The sequence below is a fragment of the Schistocerca piceifrons genome, chromosome 1 (assembly GCF_021461385.2).
Source record: "Schistocerca piceifrons isolate TAMUIC-IGC-003096 chromosome 1, iqSchPice1.1, whole genome shotgun sequence".
Lineage (NCBI taxonomy): Eukaryota > Metazoa > Arthropoda > Insecta > Orthoptera > Acrididae > Schistocerca > Schistocerca piceifrons.
In genome coordinates, this window is record NC_060138.1 from 875,465,886 (window position 1) to 875,479,262 (window position 13,377).

Here is a 13,377-nt window from a genome sequence, read left to right on the forward strand (position 1 = left end):
TCGACAGTCTGTTAATCAATTTTTAGGGTTCGTGGAGATGCGGTACGTCTATGCAACTAACTGAAGGCAGTTTATTCCCATACGCGTTTCGCTTCTTTTACTTGTGAAGCATCATCACGAATAAAGGAAGTGAAACGTGTATGGCAATAAACAAACTTCCTTCAATTAGTTGCATATACGAAACGTACTACCATGAATTTTGAAACAACTAAGGAGCGATGGAAAACAGAAAAAATGGCGAATTTTCCGTACAATTTGGTACTACACTCCATTCCTGACTCGTATTCCGAAACGTAAAATCCAAAACAAGACGTCGAAGTGATTAAGAATAAAGTGACAATGTGGCATTTACGACAGTTTCCAGAACACAGTCAATATTGTAACGTTATCATGCGTTCATGGAAGCACGTGGTAAGCAAAATTTGAACACTATTACGTATACTAACGACACTTTTCGGTACTATGAAGAATGGCATGCCTGTGTCGGCTGCTAGCTACTTCGAGTTCGTGGCGCTGCGGTGCATCTGAGGCAGATTGCTTTTGATTGGTTGGCGCTAGGAGAAATGACAACAGCGTTTCGGTTCTCTAGGACCTTCGGCATCGCTTCCGAAATGCTTACAGAATAATGTTGGGGCTCTCCGAAAACAAGACCGTTCGGTGCGCTCGGATCCCGACTATTATTATTCTTAGGTTGCTTGTTGCTTACATACTGTTGCTATGTGTAAAATTCTTTGCATATTTGAAAGGTATTTATAAGAAAGGGTGCACAGTGTCCTCTTATAGAATATTACAGCAAAATCATGACATGTCGTCGTACGGGACTTAAGTTCGGTACAAGTGGCTTATATGTCCAACTTTTAAGCTCTGCTTTCACTTATACGAATCCCCAGAAACTGCCATTGGCTGGAACTACTATTAGATTCAGGCAGTACAGTTCAACACAGGTGTGAGATATTCTTTACAGCTCCGCTCTTCCATGGGATCTTCTGTACCACAATGTTTTGGAAAATACTGTAGCAAGAAATGCAGGCCACATTTATTCTGATAGTTTTAAGGCGGTTTAGTCGATTTGTCAAAGTAGAGATATGGCACATGAAATAAGACAAAAAATTCGTTTCACTAGGACAGGACAGTGTTGAAGAACTAGATGCATGATGAATTAAAAAATGCGTGTTTTGTCACTGGATGCATTTCCCCTACATACACAGACAACATACGTAGCGGAGGCAGAAAATGGCACTGTAGCACCTTTAAATACGGTTAAAGGCGCTGCAGTTTGGAACCGCAAGACCACTACGGTCGCAGGTTCGAATCCTGCCTCGGGCATGGATGTTTGTGATGTCCTTAGGTTAGTTAGGTTTAACTAGTTCTAAGTTCTAGGGGACTAATGACCTCAGCAGTTGAGTCCCATAGTGCTCAGAGCCATTTGAACCACCTTTAAATAACTTTGTATGCTGATATTGATTGTTATCTTTCGTTAAATGTGCTTTCCCGTGAGTTAGAGGCCTATAAAGTTGTAAAATTAAAATTGGAACTGTCTTGATGGCATAAAAGTATTTATTACAATGATGACTGGTTTCAATCCGCTTGCAGACCATCTTTAAGCCATTTTCCAGTGCTTGCAGACGGAGATGGTGAACGGAATAGGTACGTACGGTCTGTTGAAAGCCGAACGTCAATTGCTCAATCGTCAACAGACGGTAACTGCACCGTTTACCACGATTGGAGAATGGTCCTGAAATAAACTAAAACCGGTCATCAGTGTAATATATGTTTCTATGTGATCGAGACTGTTTTAATTTTTAACTTCAAAATTTTGCACTGTGATCGCTGTTATTCCAATAATGTTTACATAAATCATGTTATCAAATGCGTCTACCAACTTTCGGCCGTTTCTCACAGTATCAGCGTGCGATTATTAGTAAATGCATCTCCTGTTAAAAATTGTTATTGTGCTAATTGTAATCTTTAATTAAAGCTTCGGTGAAATCTTTGAGTGTTTGTTTCGTTTTATCTTATGCTAGATAACAGCTTATTACTATAGTGGTGGTGGTAAGTTCCTGTGGGACCAGACTGCTGAGGTCATCGGTCCCTTGACTTACACACTACTTAATCTAACTGAAACTAACTTACGCTGAGAACAACACACATACCCATGCCCGAGGGAGGACTCGAACCTCCGACAGGGGAAGCCGCGCGAACCGTGGCAAGGCGCCCTCGACCTCGCGGCTACCTCGCGCGGCGCTGATTAATATAATGGGCTTCATTCGCATGCTAGATTTAAAGGCTGATATATATGGTGTCGTGAAGTTACTAGCTGGCAACACTCAACAGATTATCTTCAGCTTCCTGCTACTAATAACTCTCAGATACAGCTGGGAAGATTGCCATCCCTCACCTGCGGAACAAATGAAAAGATTCCGTTACGGCTTACAGCGACCTACACTGGAGGAACTTTTTCAAATCACGTACATTTACTTGGCTTTCATATTACGTTGCTTTCCGGTACTTTTGATGTCTGCAGGACTTATATTGGCTTACCGGACAAAGTTTCCCTTTGGAGGGCGCAGTAATTGCTACAAACAGAGCTCTAAACTGGGTCTGTTGTGCGTCACGCTCGTGTAATTCGCCGGCTCGGCTCGCAGAGACAATCTCGTCGGAGCCGTTCCCCCACTTGGGGATGCAGCGCTCTCTCTGAGACTTTATTGTCTGGCAGACCGCCTGACTTGGCCGACATCGGCCAGCATCTCGCTTCTTCTTTTTTATTTGCCGCGCTACGCGAGGAGCGGCCGAGGAAAATATTTGACGTCTGGCGACTTCTGCGGCGCCGTGTTTACAAGGCGCGCGCATTGTTTGATCGAACCACGCGTGGGCCTTTGTGGGCCGTTAATTGCGGCCGCTGCGGGGCACGGCTTTTTATCTCCATTGTCTGCGTTCGCACAAAACGGACTTCCTCGCCGTTTGAACACAACTAGAGCCACCACAGCCGAATCGCTGCCCTCGAGGTCTCCGGGTAGTGTAATCACACTCTTCCTCTCTCTCTTCTAACGATAGCATGGCAATTTCTACACCTGCAGCTATAAAATAGCGTTGTGACTGGCGTTTCAGCGAATCGAGTGGTAGAGGCCAATCGCTAGCCAATTGTAGTTCTTTTTCAGGAGCAACGTCCTCGCTGTATTGCCTGTTTTGCAGGTTCTAATGCAATCATGCCAGTAATACAATAAGACCATACGATACCAGAGGGTATCTATGTCTTCAGTTATATAAAAATGACTTCATATAAGTACGTGTTCCTAAAAACTTTTTATTTCGTGATCGAATATTCATACTCATGTTCTTTGAATTAATGTTAAAGCGTTTTACTTAAAATTTTGTTTTCATTTTTCAAAGTTGTAGCATCGATTGCTACCGTCAAAGATGTAAACTCTTTGGCTCATATGATATGTCTCGGCCATTCGTCGTTGTGCACAGGCTAGGCGGTAGCGTGGTTGTAAATGGACAGTCTCGGCAAGAGAGTTGGTAGATGGAGCTGCCGTATCTTTATAGAACTGCTGAACGTAGATGTTTTCTTTGTTACTCATTCAGAGAGTGAAATATTGCCGAATGTAATTATTTCAAAGTTTAGAAGCTGTTTCATTCTATATATGAAGACTTCATATATGAAATTCGCCGAGAAAGTCTGCACTCGCGTGTTTCATTCTATATCTTTGAAAGCCACTTGAATATCACAATCCTTTCGTCAGTTAATGTTTCTTCGTACGGAAGGAGGATTAGCGGCCAGCAACGTGGCCTACTGAAGCCAAAAATAGCTCTGAGCACTATGGGACTTAACATCTCAGGTCATCAGTCCCCCTACTGAAGACAACTAGACCACCAGCTAAGTAATAACTTATGATTTTACATAGATGTGGATGCACGATTCGATGCCGCTTACTTCCAAATAAAGATCAACGTCTGGTTCGAAGAGAGATCATTCATTGAATTTATGTTGAAGAGGAGCATTACGAAGCATATGCAGAGCCTTGTCTGGCGTGGCTGGCTGCGCACTGGCGACATAGTACTCTGCCCCTTTCTACAGCTTGTCAGTCGCAAAGCTATTTTAAACGGAGTATACCTACCTACAGTGCAAGACGGTACAGTTTATCCTTTGTTGCTTCCGTAGTGCAGGAAGAACTACGGACGTCGCTTGCTAAATGCTTTATGATGTCACTTGCTAAATGTTTTATCATGCTGAATAAAGACTAGGGCAGACCCAAGTGTAGTGCCCCCCGGGATAGTGTGCAACATCTGTAAAATCTCGCGGGTCGGTGGCTTAGAGAATAAATATCTATAGTGTGAGCATTTGGATGCGCAGAACGAGAAATCTGTCTGCAAAATCTCCTGCTGCTCAAGTCACGTGGTATTGGAACGGCGCATGTTAGTCCGTATAGCGCTTAGCGTATTTTGAGTGTTATTATTTCGCTAGATGAACATAGCACGAATACGTAAACACTGACTGGCAGCTTAAACGCACTTGCAAATTTACTAGCATTTCTCTCATAAACACATCGGCAAAAAAAAAAAAAAAAAAAAAAAAAAAAAAAAAAAAAAAAAAAAAAAAAAATCACAGAAATTTGCTCTACAATACATTATAATACCGCGTCTCGATATTTTTAAACATATAAAGCGCCTCACATCAATTGATATTCACTATTAGAGATTTATTGTACGTACCTGTGAAAAGTAACTGGTCCTTCTTTCACGTACTTCTCTTTATATCCGTAGCAACAACAATACTGCACCATAGCTGTTATTACTACTAAAACGTGTAGAAACCTATGTATAAATAGGTGAATACGTGTAATATTAAAGTTTCCCTGTTACCATAATTTGCAGACAAGCAGCGACACCCATTACCACGTGACTAGCCCGATTTGATGTTGAGGACATGCGCAGTTGGCTATGTTCACTCCATAGATATTTTTACTCTATGGTAGATGGTGCTACCTCTCGGTGGAGAGGTACTGTTCTCTCCTCATGTTTCAAGCGTCAGTAGAATGTGCGGTGGGATAATTTGTTGGGTTAATTTGAAGCTAACTTAAGTCACCTCCATGTTTCGAGATTTAAAAATGTGCTAGGAATCTTGTTGCCGCCTTTTTCTAGCCTGAGAGCGTCTGGGGCAATATGGTCCCGTTTTTCTTCAAAGGGATCGCTTTGCCCCGAACATATTCAAACGTATCACTCAAGTTTTCTCTTGCAGATGGCTAGAAATCGATCTCGCTAGACTTCACAACAGTGCTAAAGTCCATTAAAATGCGGCAGTGAGAAGTGGCGAGATGGGCTGCAAAAAAGCAAGTAAAATATTTATTATTTCCAGTAAGACATTGAATAGACGAGCCAACAAGTTAAATCAAGGGGCAACTGAACAGAAAAATGTCTTTGGTTCAAACGACCTGTTTTCACCCCTGAACGAAGGAACTAAAAGATTTTATTTTGAAAATGGAAACATTGTTCCTTGGCTTTTACAGTTAGAGATGTCGGGAGTTTTGCTATTCAGTTGACTTAGAAAGACAAAATGAAATTTCCTTTCGTCAAAGGATCATGTCTTGCTGGAGAAGCCTGCTTCTACGGATCCAAGAGTCATTACCCAGTACTGATAAACCGTTTTTCTTAATTAATCGGACTCTGTCCTTCGCCCATCAATCACCTCATGTCGCGACTGGACTTCATGTAAATGTGTTCACAGTTTTTATCACTAACGATGTATGTAACTGGATAGTACGGAGTTAACCCAGGATTTATCCATGTTTAAAGCAAGCTACCATTCATTAACATAATGACTGTACCTTAATCTACTTTTCTACATAATTTCCGTCAATATTGAGGCACTTCACATAACGTTGTACCAGTTTTTGAATACCCTCCTCATAGAAGCCTGCCGCCTGACTTGTTAACCACTGCGTCACCACTGTTTTGACTTCGTCATCGTCTTGAAGACGCTGACCGCCCAGGTGTTTCTTCAAGTGCAGGAACAGGCGGTAGTCACTGGGCGCAAGATCGGGGCTGTACGGATGATCTAGAGTTTCCCATCGAAAAGATGTGATGAGATCTTTGATCTGATTCGCCACATGCGGACGGGCATTGTCTTGAGGCAAAACGATGCTCTTGCTCAACTTGCATGGACTGTTGCTTTGATTCTGGTGTGACGTAGGCCATCCATGTTTCATCGCCCGTACCAATTTGGCTTAAGATATCATCACCGTCGTTGTGGTAACGTTCAAGGAAAGTCAATGCACTGTCTAAACGTTTGGTTTTGTTCACATCCGTCAACATTTTCGGTACCCAACTTGCGCACAATTTTCGGTAATTCAAGTGCTCGGTCACAATGCCACACAAACGGCTCTGAGCACTATGCGACTTAACTTCTGAGGTCACCAGTCACCTAGAACTTAGAGCTAATTAAACCTAACTAACCTAAGGACATCACACACATCCATGCACGAGGCAGGATTCGAACCTGCGACCGTAGCGGTCGCTTGGTTCCAGACTATAGCGCCTAGAACCGCACGGCCACTCCGGCCGGCAATGCCATATAAAACACTACGAGAAACATTAGGAAAGCCATCCCGCAAGGAGGAAATCGTAAAGCGTTTGTTTTCTCTCACCTTATTGTCCACTTCCTGCACCAAACTTACATTAACGACCGAAGGACGCCCACTCCGTTGTTCATCATGCACATTTGTGCGGCTATCTTTAAATGCTGTCACCCACTTTCTTACCTTTCAATCACTCATAATGTTTTCTCCGTATACTGCACAGATCTCACGATGAATATCGATCGCTTTTTGGCCTTTAGCACTAAGAAATCTTATAACAGCCCGTACTTCACAGTCGGCGGGACTCACGATTATTGGAGGCATCTTAAACACTCAGTACACAACGTAAACAAGGAAGAATTAGACGGTAATGGCGTCAGTGCGTAGATTAAGGTACAGGCTTTCATGTAAAAATAAAATTAGCCGGCCGGTATGTCCGAGGGGTTCTAGACGCTACAGTCTGGAACCGCGCGACCGCTATGGTCGCAGGTTCGAATCCTGCCTCGGGCATGGATGTGTGTGATGTCCTTAGGTTAGTTAGGTTTAAGTAGTTCTAAGTTCTAGGAGCCTGATGACCTCAGATGTTAAGTCCCATAGTGCTCAGAGCCATTTTTTTTTTAAATAAAATTATTGAGATATCTTAGCACGTCTTTTTTTTTTTAATTTCAAAACGGTACTTACTTAAAAAACACGCCACGTAATTTGTTTGTTTGAAATGCTAGCCAGAGACTTGCAAAAACGAGGTATAGTTTTAGAATGACGGTATGAATAAGGGGTTGTAATTTGCAGAAAATTGACATTAGTTGCGAGTCAGTTTTGGACGAGAATTCCTGTGGAACGGTCACGCAGGAGCAGGAATGAGGCCTGGAGGGCGATATTTTGTTCGCTGTCCGGTCGTTCTGTCTCCCATGACGAGCGTAGCGTGCCCGCGTGCGTGCGTGTCCCGCCGCCTGCAATTACCGGCTTGCGGGGATACGTAGCGTGTCCTCCACCAGGCGGCTTCCATGTTTTGTCGCAATAGGCCCCGCACTTTACGCGGCTGCCTTTCTTAAAGCAGTCCTCACCCGACGGAGAGGTGTAGCCTCTAAAACGTCACTCCGCTTTGTTTACACGAGCGCCCCGTGTCGGGTTCCACCCTTCACACTCCCCCTGCTAGTTTCCCTGTCGTACAGTGTATTTGTTTCGGGTCTTACACGGACGAGGAGAGTGTAAACGGCGCTGTTTTCACCGAAATGTATCTGTTGATGGCCTGCAATATTTAGTTACACTATCTCCACAGTTTATAACTGTGTTAGAGATGGTCAAAGTAATTCTTTCTGTGGAACCAGTCCTTTTAAGATAGTTCGGTGATCTAGATCAAATGACCTACATAGTTCATTTTTAATGTCAAAATACAACTAAGTAAGAGCGCTTAGAAAAACCGCTAAACTAAAAAAAAAAAGAAGTGCCTACATAAACAACATGAACTTTAAGAATCAAATCCATTGTGCATATTGCGAAAAACATGCAACGTACACTACTGGGTATTAAAATTGCTACACCACGAAGATGACGTGCTTCAGACGCGGAATTTAACCGTCAGGAAGAAGATGCTGTGGTATGCAAATGATTAGCTTTACAGAGCATTCACAGAAGGTTGGCGCCGGTGGCGACACCTACATCGTGCTGACATGAGGAACGTTTCCAACCGATTTCTCATACACAAACAGCTGTTGACCGGTGTTGCCTGTTGAAACGTTGTTGTGATGCCTCGTGTAAGGAGGAGAAATGCGTACCACACGTTTCCGACTTTGATAAAGGTCGGATTCTAGCCTATCGCGATTACGGTTTATCGTATCGCGACATTGCTGCTCGCGTTGGTCGAGATCCAATGACTGTTAGCAGAATATGGAATCAGTGGGTTCAGGAGGGTAATACGGAACGCCGTGCAGGATCCAGCGGCCTCGTGTCACTACCAATCGAGATGACCGGCATCTTATCTGCATGGCTGTAACGGATCGTGCAGCCACGTCTCAATCCCTGAGTCAACAGATGGGGACGTCTGCAAGACAACAAACACCTGCACAAGCAGTTTGACGACGTTTGCAGCAGCATGGACTATCAGCTCGGAGGCCATGGCTGCTGTTACCCTTGACGCTGCATCACAGACAGGAGCCCCTGCGATGGTGTAGTCAACGACGAACCTGGGTGCACGAATGGCAAAACGTCATTTTTTCGGATAAATCCAGGTTCTGTTTACAGCATCACGATAGTCGCATCCGTGTTTAGCGACTTCGCGGTGAACGCTCATTGGAAGCGTGTATTCATCATCGCCATACTGGCGTATCACCCGGCATGATGGTATGGGGTGCCATTGGTTACACGTCTCGGTCACCTCTTGTTCGTATTGACGGCACTTTGAACAGCGGACGTTACATTCAGATGTGTTAGACCCGTGGCTCTACCCTTCATTCAATCCCTGCGAAACCCTACATTTCAGCAGGATAATGCACGACCGCATGTTGCAGGTCCTGTACGGGCCTTTCTGGATACAGAAAATGTTCGGCTGCTGCCCTGGCCAGCACATTCTCTAGATCTCTCCCCAATTGAAAACGTCTGGTCAATGGTGGCCGAGCAACTGGCTCCTCACAATACGCCAGGCACTACTCTTGATGAACTGTGGTATCGGGTTGAAGCTGCATTGGCGTTGTACCTGTACACGCCATCCAAGCTCTGTTTGACTCAATGCCCAGGTGTGTCAAGGCCGTTATCACGGCCAGAGGTTGTTGTTCTGGGCACTGATTTCTCAGGATCTATGCACCCAAATTGCGTGAAAATGTAATCACATGTCAGTTCTAGTATAATATATTTGTACAATGAATACCCGTTTATCATCTGCATTTCTTCTTGGTGTAGCAACTTTAATGGTCAGTTGTGTATTTGTTAGAATGAGCTGAGCGCTTTCAGTTTTAATTTTTACCGTAGTAAGTGATCAGTACGAAGTGAAAGCTTTGTGTTGTCGATACTGAGCAAATTGTCGAAATTTTTTCCCCGCATTTCTCCTCTCCCTGTGGAGCAGTGCGGGAACAGTGCCACAAACCTTTTATACTTTGACCGCCGTGATTACGTTGACCACTCACAAACCTAAAGTTTCGCAGCTCTCTGCTGGGTGTTGTGTGTATACAAATCTGCTGATTGGCGCCATGTGCCATGTAGTGCCGATTTTCTTGCGCAACCTGTTGCGACTTATATTTTTATATGTAAAAGTATGTTCACACCAAGTTGTGCAAAATCCACAATGCTTAACTGCAAAGGGATCGGTGTTTTCAACCATATCATGTATGTTGTTTGATTGATTCTCGAAACAGACCACATGTTAAATTTTTGTTTGTATGTATATATCTGCCACTATATTACTATTTCTGGGGTCATGTGCGTGAGAAGATTTCTCTGTTTTATTACCCTATGATTACAGATACACAGTTTATTTAACAGTATTGATACCAAAGACAGTGTGAAACTACGGAATACATACATCAACCATCGGTATATAGACGAAGGCGCATTTGTAGTTGTTAATGTGCCTACAACTGATAAAAACGATTGTCAGTCATATACTGCTCAAATTGCAAACTGTTGTGATTTCCGCAGTGATTCAGGTACAACATATAATGTCAAATATCTCCGGATACAAAGAATGCACTTTAGCGATAAGTGACAGATACACTCGATAAATGCAGAAGATGATTCACGAACAACATACAATGACAAATATCTCTGGATTCAAAAAATGCAATTTAGCGATAAGTTACAGTCTCTATAAATGCAGAAGAAGAACCTTAATTCTAGTTGTAAGAGATGTTTTGTAACGAGGATTTAGGTCTAAGATGAATGAAATTGAAGACACTATGCTCATCTAAATTTGGAGCCACGTGTATGTTACTTCCTCTTAGTACCTTTGATTAATTTATAATTTGGATGGTGCATCACAGTGTTCGATTTATGTACCGAATTAGGTCTTTTTATTTAATGTGGCTTAATAAAACACTTAAGAAAACAGTAGATCAATGTATTCAAAGTTTATCCTGTTTTTGGAATATTGACTATAAATGGAATAGTAGCTGCCAGTTGTGGAAGTATAGGCCAGTCAATGGATCCCCAAATCCATGCTAACTTCGAGCGCTTAACTTTTTTTCTATTACTTCCTCTGCATGTAAAAAATGCATTGTACCAATTAGTATGTAATATACAAGCCTCAATGTTCACTAACGGAAACACCAAATAATCACATTTGAAACTGAAAATCGATCGAAGTATACCCAGTTTACGGAAACATCGTTCACGTACTGTAATCCCATGTCATCATTTGGTCGTGCTTTCAAGTGAGTTATTAGTGTTTCACAATCTATTAAATTCGTTGCTAACATGTCTGGGCGAAAGGGCAAGTTCACTAAAGAAATGCAAGAAAAAGTATCCCAGTTTTAGACTTTAGCAGACTAGACTTGAACGCGAATGTAGGGCCTAGAGTATAATTTTAAAGCTGTTAATTGCAAAGAACTCCACAGCTACCCGATGAATGATGAACAACCATTGAGAAATACGTGCTCTACGGAAATGTATCTTTAAAGTTCTGCATTTTGGCCGTAGACTGGCTGATCGTTCCTGACCAGCTGTAGTGACGTCATCGGATGCGGTGTGGAAGGGTATGTAATCAGCACATCGTTCTCCAGATCGTTGTTAGGTTTCTTGAGCTTGGAACCGCTACTAATCGGTCGATTATCTCTTCAGTTGGCCTCACGAGGCTGAGAGTGCACCCCTTACCAATCTTTCTAGCAAGGAAAAATCCCTGACAGTACCTGTAATCGAACCGGGGTCAGCGGGCGGAAAAAGTATTCTTGGCCTACGGTTAAACAGGAGCAAATGACACGAAACGAATAATAATGCACTGTGATTGTATCTACTGGTTCTTCAGGTTTTTTTACCCTCAAGCCTTATTGTTCTGATTCATAGTTGTCTGTAGTAATCGGAAGAGTTGGTGCTGGATGCAGCTATTGCCAACCATGCGATGAAACAGCAGTTGTGTTGTTACAAGAGATCCCACTAGATAAATACCGAGGTGGTATCCACGATCCGCCACAGATACACCTAACATAAACATTCATAAGCATTATGATACGTGGACATAGAATTAACTCTAGACAGAGATTCCATCCTGAGAGGTAAATAAAAGCTGATGATCTTAGATGTTTAGTCTCTTCAAACTCTTAAATCAGCTGCAGCAGCCTTCTTAGTTGCTCCGTATGAGACAAATGTGTTGGGCTCTCTCGAGCTATTGTATCTAGTGGAATGTCGATTTCTTGGGAAAATATCTGCAAAAAGCAGCAGTGGGGATGAAAGGCCCGAATCACTGAATATAAAGAAAATGGTTAGTTACAATAAGAAAACCACTCCACGACCGTAATTGGTAAGATTGAGATGCATCTTGAGAACATGGTATCAATTAAAACAGTACGTTGATAACTATGTAAAAAGATATTCGTATTAGAACAACTATTGACGTACCCCTCGTAATCAGATGAATCCAAAGAAATGCGTTTGGTGGTTCAAGAAGCATGAAACTTTGATTACGGACCAACGGAAATATTTAATGTCGTCCAACGAGCCGACGTTTGTACGATCTCTTCTGTTGGGCTCGCATTACTCAGTCAGAGATGTTTGGAACACATTTTATTAACGCCAGGACCATGCTTCAACTTTTATAAATTATATAAAAGTACCACAGTATGCAAATTTACAATTATAAATAAAAATTCAACGTAATCATTCATTAAATTTAAATATTGAAAGTAACCGCTCCTTTTAGGGTTATTAATATATTTATTGCGTTGAAATTTCGACTTTTTGTCATTTTCAAGCATAGTGGGACGTTAAGACCCCGCCCTACGACGTTAAGTCGGACATACAGGAACATACGAGGGGCGTCCACTAAGTTTCCTTATTTTATAAAAAAAATTATATACCATTTATAATGGTGAAAACATTTTATTTGTTGTTAGTTTTCTTTCTAGTCGCCATGTTTTTTCAAGCATTTTTGATGTCGTGACACAAGCTTTTCCAAACCAGTGTTGTATCAAGTCGGATGCTATGCTGGTAACCAGTTGTTTACTGCTGATGTGATTTCGTCATCGGTGTTGGAGTGCGTGCCTCCAAGAATCCCTGAGTTGGAGGAACATGTGAAAATCACTTGGGGTAAGATATGGTGAATATGGAGGATGCGGGAACACTTTGCACTTGAACCTTCCGAGCTCCGCCTGGATCATTCGGGCTGTATGAGGCTGAGTATTGTCATGAAGAAAGACAGCTTTGCGAGACAAAAGTCCAGGACGTTTTCTTTCCATGGGAGCCCGCAGATTGCTCAAGACATTGCAGTATCCCTCTGCATCTTGGCGTTGCGGGGAAGGAAGGAACGAACAAAACACCATGACAATCCCAAAAGATAGTTTCCATGCGGAGAGTGCGCTGATATGAAACTTCCTGGCAGATTGAAACTGTGTGCCGCATCGAGACTCGAACTCGGGACCTTAGCCTTTCGCGGGCAAGTGCTCTACCGTCTGAGCTACCCAAGCACGACTCACGAGCCGTCCTCACAGCTTCAATTCTGCCAGTATCTCGTCCCCTACCTTCCAAACTTTCTTCCAGGAGGTCGCTTAGAGGCCGATGATCGCAGCAGTTTGGTCTCATAAGACCTTACCACAAATTCCAATTTCCAGTAAGGTGGCGTACGACCGTCGCATTGAACGGACATTATGTTGAAAAATATGGT